The 9238-nt window shown below is 38.9% G+C and overlaps 1 protein-coding gene across 1 annotated transcript in view; it reads right to left on the bottom strand.

Annotated features, from left to right (window-relative positions):
• LOC113451557 (proto-oncogene Mas-like) overlaps positions 1-8562 on the bottom strand; it is a 55485-nt gene extending 46923 nt beyond the window's left edge. The window contains exon 1 of the mRNA XM_087931754.1: positions 8414-8562. The gene's annotated coding sequence lies outside the window, so the exon portion shown is untranslated. The remainder of the gene's footprint in view (positions 1-8413) is intronic.
• Positions 8563-9238: the final 676 nt, after the last annotated feature.

Below are 9238 nucleotides of genomic sequence, written 5' to 3' on the forward strand. Positions count from 1 at the left end.
AATAGATTTTTTTTTTTGTATGTTGTAATTTATTAAGTGCGACCATGTACAACCAGTTCCCACTAAAAATTTTCCTCACGTTTTAAATCATGGGAGACAGCAATAATGTTCTAAAGCAGAAGTTCAGAGAAATTAACACTCAAGAAGCTCTCTTCATCTAAAAACTAAAATAAACCTTGGGTCAAAGTTAATTATATGTTTGCATTTGTTACATTTCAGTTCCTGCTGGAGCACAATTTATGTTTTTTCTGAGAAGGGATGAGACTTCGCTAGTCTTATTTGAATGGAAGCTCACAAAGTTTGCCAAAGTCTGTAGGTTCCATTCTTCTGCATCCAACTTCATTTGTATCCTAGAGGTATTTCATGTTAAGATGTAATTTTCTGTTTGCATGTCTAAGAATCAGTGAACACCAGTTTTGTCTTAGCTTGCTAGCTTAAAAATATGTTGTCATATCACCATGCTCTTAAAAATCATCTTTGTTTTTTGACTGTCTTTCTTTAGATATTATTACTGGCAGAAGCATATATATACATAAACATTGAAAGAATTCAAATGTTCCTGTCATATTTTCTCTTTTATCTGAACAAAACTACATGGTTTAAAAGATGATTGTCATAAGGGCTTCATGGCTTCATGGGATTTGGTCTAAATTACAGTTAAAAATTGTGATTTTTTAAAATTAGCAAAAGAAGGCAAAAGAACTCCTAAGCAATGCAGTTGTAAGGAAAGGTTATCATGGACTGAGGAATAAAGACCAAAGAAAAGACCTGGGATTTTAAAACTTTCTTAGAGAAAAATGCAATTAGTGTATAGTGTCTTTACTGGCCACTTTGAATATTAGATGATTGTAACACAAATCCACACACACACATGTATACACATACATCCTGTATATTCTATTAAAATAACTGCTCACTACCCAAAATTAAATAAACAAGATGGTTGCCCATAGACTTTGATTCAAATAAATAAATGAGCAATAAAGGCCACATTCCTTCTAGGTTAATACACAGAGATTGTCTTTCTGTGAGACAGGAATAAATATTATCCTAAACTCTGCAGAATTTTCTACAAGAATGTAAATAAAGTATATAAGTGTTTCTACAGCTGCCTCTGTGATAACCTGGAGCATGGCACAAAGGCTACATAGCCAGAGAATAATTATGAGTTCCTTTACTAGCTCCAGCTTTTCCCCCAACAATCCCATTACTCTCCGGTCTGGAGAAAAACTTACCCACGAACCTGCAACAGCCTTTGGCTGCAGATACTTCAGTCCAGACATTCTAAACAGAAAACTTCAAATTATAAATCCAACAAGGCAAAGTAAGGTGATAAATCTGACAGAACAAGATTAGGAGTTCCAGAAGTGAAGTAACATGGCAGTAAATCAAACCAGTTGGGAGGATGCCAGGAACTCAGATAATGGCAGCCAACACTAGGTGAACTCAGTGTTTTTTCCTGACAACCACCCCTCCCATCTGCCTCTCTTTTAAACTCCATCTCCAGGTGTGCCTTGTGAAGGGAATCAGGCCCTTTCCTCCCTTGTAAGCCACACAACCCATGTTGCTGTCTTCTCCTTTCTTCCCTGCATGGCCTAGGATTTCCTTTCCCCAGTTTCCTTCACAGCCAAGGGAGCCACTCTCCCACTCTCTGTCAGCTAATTGTCCTCCTCCTCCTCCTCCTCAGACTCTGATGGGGACATGACAGCCTCTTGTAGTTTCTGGATGCTGTAAAGACCTGGATGGTGAAAATGGTTCAGTTGAACCCTGATTGACTCTGGATATTTGGAAATTAGGGATCTGGGAGTTTAATAACTTTCTGAATGGAATTGAAACTATCCAGGAGGAACCTTTGCACAGCTTTGAGTTGTTCTTAGACTAACAACTCCTGCTGTAAGAGCAGGTAGCAGTCATAAAGTGGCACCAGGTGACTGGAGTCCTATGTGATCATCAGATGCCCCCGTGTCTCAAGTGAAAAATTTACAGAATGGTAGCACACCCAGTCTCCCTCTGTGGATTGGAGTCCTGGCCAGTGCAGACTGTCAGCTGTGGATTGCATTCAAAATCCAAGAAAGAAAACCTTAGACTATATTAAAATAGAGAAAAATACTTTTACTGGATTGGAAGTGATAGCAACGAAAGAAAAGCAAGATCTGAGGCAAACAGGCAACAAAAATTACATATTTGAAAGTTATCCCAAGTCCCCTCCCCTAGTAGTTCAAATTGGACATCCAATATGAGGTGTTTTATAATGTCATGTGGGGTACATCTTCAGGTGGTGTCTTACACATCTGGTATGCCAAGACAGTTGACCTTGGCCTAGAAAAGATAAGTGGATGCAGTTGCCCAGAAAGCAGGAAAGTATCCCATCTTTTTTAGTTCACACAACTTCATCCATCCCCCCAACATCAAATTATCCCTCCCCTCATTTCCATGGCAGCCGGCAAGAGTCAAGCAGAAAAAGATGTCAGGAAAAATTCTTGGAGGCTGACCCTGGCAAAGCATGAGCAAGCCTTATGCATGACAGAAATGCCAATGCTCTGATGATGCCATCGATTTGTGCGATTCAACCATGCCATGAACAATGATATCTGATGTCAACTTGGAATGGCACCAATTGTAGCAAAACTGTGGGAAGGAAGACTTAGATGGGATGGACATATTGTACGTGGTAAAGAAGACTTGGTGGCAAGGACAGACATCCATTCAGAAGTTCAGAAGCACTTCAAGAGAAAAGTCTTGCACTCTTTTGTATACAATACAATTCCTTATGCTACTAGGCTTGAAATTTTCAGTTTGGATAACTTAGAACTGCGTCATTTGTGGTCAGACCTAGCTATTGTACACAAAATTATACATGGTAATGTTTTATCCATAAATGACTTTTTCTGTTTTAATTGCAATAATATGCACATGAACAACTGCTTTAAACTCAGTGTAAATCATTCTAAACTTGACTGTAAAAAATATGATTTCTGTAATAGGGTTGTCAAAGTCTGGAATGCCCTACCTAATTCAGTTATCTCAGCTACAAATTTTCACAGTTTCAGTCACAAATTAACTCCTGTGGGTCTTACTCCATACTTAAGTGGTCAGTAGAGGGGTGTGTGCATAAGTTCACTAATGTGCCTATCATCCCTATCATTGTACTTTTATTCTCTTATTCTTGATCTCATTTTTGTTTGATAAATTTCAATAAATAAATAAAATCTGGACCCTGATGGCAACAAGACTGTGGCAAACCAAAGAAATTGTTGATGGATCACATCAAGGAGGACATGAAGTGATTGGCAACTCCTTAAATGGAAGGTCATAATATAGTTGCAGAAGGCAGTTCATCATTTTGAGAAAAGATACTGCTGCTTTATGGAGTGGCATCAAGCCAACATGGGTTTGCCAAAGACAGATCATTGCAAACAAATTGTATTTCATTGTTTGATGAAGTGACTAAATTAGCGGATCAGTGAAAGACAGTGGACATAATATATTTGGATTTCAGTAATGCATTTGACAAAGTAGACCACAACCTACTTTTTGGTAAGCTAGAAAAATGTGGGATAGACAGCATCACTATCAGATAGATTTAGAACTGGTTTACAAATCACACTCAATGAATAGTCGTTAATGGTACTACATCTATAGGGAGGGAGGTAAGCAGTGGGATCCATCTTAGGCTCACTACTCTTCAATATCTTCATAAAAAACATATAGGAAGGAATAGAAGGGGAACCCATCAAATTTGCAGATGATACTAAGCTGGCAGGAATAGCTCAGACCCAGAAGATAGGCTCAGGATCCAGTGGACCATGACAAACTTGAACACTGGGCCCAATCCAATAAAATGAAATTTAATATAGAAAAAAGTAAGGTTTTACACTTAGGCAGAAAAAACCAGTTACAAGTACAGATTAGGTGAAACCCTAATAACTATGAGACATCTTGGAGCCTAGTGGACAATATTTTAAATATGAGCAATGTGCGGTGGCAGCCAAAAATGCTAATGATAGAGTGATAGTGTTGAAATCAAGTGAAATATTAGCATTGCTTTATAAAACCTTAGTAAGGCTACATCTGAAATAGTGCATCCAGTTTGGGTCACCACATTACATAACAGATGTTGAGACTTTGGAAAGAGTTCAAAAAAGAGCAACAACGATAATTAGGAGATTAAAACATATGAAGAATAGTTGCAGGAATTGGGTATTTCTAGTTTAGAGAAAAGAAGGTCTAGGGGCAACATGATAGTAGTGTTTCAAAATTTGAGGGGATGCTACAAAGAAGAGAGTTATTTTCCAAACTTATTTTCCAGGACAGCAGAAATTAGAGGTTTTGTTGGATAAAAACAAAGCATTGAAAGAATTCACATTTGCCTATATCTTCTCCTTTATCAGGACAAAAGAAACTACATAGTGGAACAGTTGGTTGCCCTGGGGGCTTCATGGGTATTGATCTAAATTACAACATTAAAAAAGTTGTGATGTTTATATTTAGTAGCAAAATAAGGCATGTTTTGCTGCTTTAATTTTCACACAAACATTTCAGGCAGTCTTTTATTGTAGCATCTAATCAGTAGCTAATTAAGCCATGAACTATGGTGTCATAGTGGTTAGAATGCAGTTGTTGTTAGTCATGAAGTCATGTCCAACCCATCATGACCCCATGGACAACATCCCTCCAGGCTTTTCTGTCCTCTACCATCCCCTGGAGTCCATTTAAGCTCACACTAAGTGCTTCAGTGACTCTATCCAGCCCAGTGGTGGGATTCAAAATTTTTTATTACTGGTTCTGTGGGTGTGGCTTGATGGGTGTGGCTTGGTGGGTGTGGCAGGGGAAGGATACTGTAAAATCTCCAGTCTCACCCCACGCCTGGGGGAAGGTTACTGCAAAATCCCATTCCCTCCCCACCCCCACTAAACTGTTTTCCAGCTCCGTTCTCCTGTGCAGGATAACAAAAGAAGACCCAGCCAATCAGGTGGGACTCGGGAGGCAGAGAATAGATGGGGGCGGGGCCAGTCAGAGGCGGTATTTGCCGGTTCTCCGAACTACTCAAAATTTCTGCTACCGGTTCTCCAGAACTAGTCAGAACTTGCTGATCTCTGCCTGTAACTAAAATTAGACTGTAATGAATTGCACAGAAGAGGAAAGATCATGTAATGGCACAGATTATGATAGACTGGTATAATGGATGATGACATTGTTGTCAAATTGGGAAGAAGACAGCCAAGTAACAGTCAATGCTGATGACCCTTAGAATAAATTGATCAGTGTGGTGAGTGCTTCTAATATTTGTGTGAGGGAATCTTAAGCAGAACTATCTCAATGATAAAATTTAGTATATTATTACATCCTTGTAGTATTGTTTGGAGATTTGTTTTGCTTCATTTATGATTGGTTATTGACAAAACCATAAATAGGTGTCAGACTTTTGAGATAGGGCAGGTCAGGAAACAGATACAGGCAGCAAATACTGAAAATGTAGTACTATCAGCTATAATAAGAAAATATTGAAAGCTTGACAAATTAATCTATTTTGATTCTTGGCTTGGATTTATCTTTCTATGTAGCAATATTGCTACCACTTCCCTTTAGATGATTCACCATTTAGGGACAGAACTGCTGATTTGAATGTTCTCTTCCTCTTCTTTCCATGTCTTTCTGTTATTAGCATCAGGGAAGAAATAGAAGAAGAAGTCCTAAAAGCCAGAGAGCATTTTCCCCCTCTTTCCTCTTAGATCAAAAAGAATCAAATGGTCTCTGCAGATCTCCAAGATCACTTCATCATTCCTGTACAGAATGGCCTGTTTTCCCAAGGTAGCTGAAATCTCGTTAAATTACATTAGATTACTCTACACTACACTAAAGTAAAGGGGGATGTGGTGGCTCAGTGGCTAAGATGCTGAGGTTATTGATCAGAAAGGTTGGCAGGTCAGTGGTTCAAATCCCTAGCACTGTGTAATGGGGTGAGCTCCCATTACTTGTCCCAGCTTCTGCCAACCTTGCAGTTTGAAAGCATGTAAAAAAATGCAAGAAGAAAAATAGGGACCACTTTGGTGGGAAGGTAACAGCGTTCTGTGCACCTTCGGCATTTATTCATGCCGGCCACATGACCACGGAAACATCTTCGAACAGCGCTGGCTCTTCGGCTTTGTAATGGAGATGAACACTGCCCCCTAGAGGGTCCCCTCCAGAGCACAAGGCCTGGGTAATTTACCTTAAATAAACCTTTACCTTACATTAAAGTAAAATATAAAACAAAATAATAAAATAAAATGAAGCATATGATGAAACATATATAACATCACAGAAACAACCTTAAAATGATCTTCGTAGAAGATCTCAAAGGACATCTTTTGGCAAAAATATGAGTAATTACTTGGGCAGAATGCAGGGGAGAAAAAAGGCAAAAAGTAAGCAAAAGAAGTCCTAACCAACAAAAAGGATAAGAACATTTAGTAGGACAGGAGACAAACATTGAAATAACTCTGCCCTCTGTGACCTGAACCTGTCTTCCTAAGGTTCTAGGTAGCTAACATTTAATTAAAACATATTAGACTAAATCCACACTACACTAAAGTGAAACATAAAACAAAATAATAAAATACAGTGAACAATGCAATGAAACAATAGCCATATAAAACACCATAGAAGCCAGCTTAAAATCATCACCATAGGACAAGGGTCTTCAAACTTGACAAGTTTAAGATTTGTGGACTTCAACTCCCAGAATTCCTGAGCTAACATGACTGAAGGAGGAATTCTGGGAGTTGAAGTCCACAAGTCTTGAAGTTGTCAACTTTGGAGACCCGTGCCATAGAAGGTATCAAAAGTAAGGACATATTATTTTTGCAATAATAGAAAATAAGTCATTTACTTGGGCAGAATGTAGAGGAGAAAGAGCAGGGAAAAGGTAAACAAAGGAAACCCCAACCAAAAGAGAGAGAGAGAGAAGAAGAAGATTTGGTAGGACAGAAGGCAATGATTGAAATATCTATGCTCTATATGAACTGAAAAATCTAATCAAGAAGTACGGTGGCACATTGTATGTTATATCCATAGAAGGCTCTCCAGAATAAAACAAGGAGGTTAGAGTCTGGTAGAAGAGAACCAGAAAAGGATAATGCCACAAATTTTCTGCCAACATTTGAAATGATTGACCCTGCACTTATAATTTAGCGGTACAAAATACAAGTGCTCAAAGCCCCACTATAGTGGATGTATCAGAAAGCTCCACACAGACTCCAAACACAGTTTCTGAGACTCATCCTGAACTTGCAAAGAGTCAATTTCATATAACAGATACCTTGAAGAACGTTTTTTTTTGCTAAAAGAATTTTAGCAAAAATTTAAAAACTGAGTGAAAATCTTTTAAAAGTTAGTAGCTAATGATTGCTAGGAGAATGGATTCAGCCAGATTCAGTAGCTCTTGAAAAAGGACTTAAGGGGTTTGAGCTACTTGATGAGTTTTCCATTGTTGTCCAAAGATGGATGTTTTGTCATTGATGAGCAAGATTAATATCAGTAAGGCATTCCAAACAAGGTGTCCCAAACTATGGATTTTAATGTTAACACTAATCTTTATTGTGATGGTCCCCCTTTCCAATCAAAACACCATAATAAAAAAAAGGATTTTTAAAAATAGAGAGACAAACTGCAGAAAAAACAATTACTACCAACCTGCTACAATTGAGGACCAATATACTGCACGAGTCAAAAAGAGGGTTGTGAAAATATTTACAGATCCCTCACATCCTGGACATAAACTGTGTCAACTCCTATCCTCAAAACAACACTATAGAGCCCTGCAAACCAGAACAACTAGACACATCGACAGTTTTTCCCAAATGCCATACCTCTGCTAAACAAATAATTTCCTCAATTTACTAAGTCTGCATTACTATTAATATTAATCTTCTCATCATACCTATCACCCATCTCCTCCCACCTGTGACTGTATGACTGTAATTTTGTTTCCTTAAGATTTATATTGTCTTCTAGTATGATTTGAGTGCTTATTTGTACCCTATGACTATCAATAAGTGTTGTACCTTATGATTCTTGAAGAATGTATTTTTTCTTTTTATGTACACTGAGAGCATATGCACCAAAGACAAATTCCTTGTGTATCCAATCACACTTGGCCAATAAAGAATTCTATTCCCAATCTGTTTTAGAAAGAATAGCAGCTAACAATTAATAGCATGAGAATATAATTCATAATAGATATGTTAAAATTTATTGGAATCAGAGATGAAAAGATTGGGGTCACAGCATTCTGGAACAAAATTTGAGTCATTTGCCAGAGGATTTGCTGATCCCATTCTAATTGTCCCCCAGTCCTGTCCTGAGCTCAAAGAGGAATATTCTGCAAATAACAACTATCACAACACGAACTCTAACTTTACTGCTGACATACCTGGTGATGATATAGGAAGAATCTCCAGAGGAGACTAGGAGGTCTCTTTCAGAATTGAAGGATGAGATCTTTTTCGGTGAATTCGGTTGGCCTTTGCTTGATGAAGTTAGTTCCCTCTTCAGAAAAAGGGAACTGAGCTGGCCATCAGCAGCTGCAGATTTTCTCAGAAAGAAAAAGAACTTGCATTATATGCATCTATGATTTTTGCAGCTGAATGTGTTATATCACATGCAAGATGCACAAGCAGTACTGAAAGATCCTATCAAAAGGCTAAACACATTTTCAGGTCATGAACTGAATGTCAGCCCTGAATCAGAGGTGGTATTCAGCAGGTTCTGACCAGTTCTAGAGAACCGGTAGCAAAAATTTTGAGTAGTTCGGAGAACTGGCAAATACCACCCTCTGACTGGCCCCGCCCCCATCTGTTCTCTGCCTCCCAAGTCCCAGCTGATTGGTTGGGTCTTCTTTTGTTGCCTTGAACAGGAGAACAGAGCTGGAAAGCAGGTTAGTAGGGTGGGGAGGGAATGGGATTTTGCAGTAACCATCCCCCAGGAGTGGGGAGGAAATGGGGATTTTACAGTATCTTTCCCCTGCCACGCCCACCAAGCCATGCCCACCAAGCCATGCCCACCAAGTCATGCCATGCTCACCAAGCCATGCCCACAGAACTGATAATAAATTTTTTTGAATCCCACCACTACCCTGAAGCCCTTTTATAATGTCTTCAGGGCTGCCACAGGGAGGCTGGTCGGAGGTATGGGAATGGGAGGGAATGGGAGGGGGGAATAGACTTGTAGCCGAAATAAAAAATTCTTCCTCCTGGGA

The sequence above is a fragment of the Pseudonaja textilis genome, chromosome 3 (assembly GCF_049901715.1).
Source record: "Pseudonaja textilis isolate UNSWEBS1 chromosome 3, rPseTex1.2, whole genome shotgun sequence".
NCBI lineage: Eukaryota > Metazoa > Chordata > Lepidosauria > Squamata > Elapidae > Pseudonaja > Pseudonaja textilis.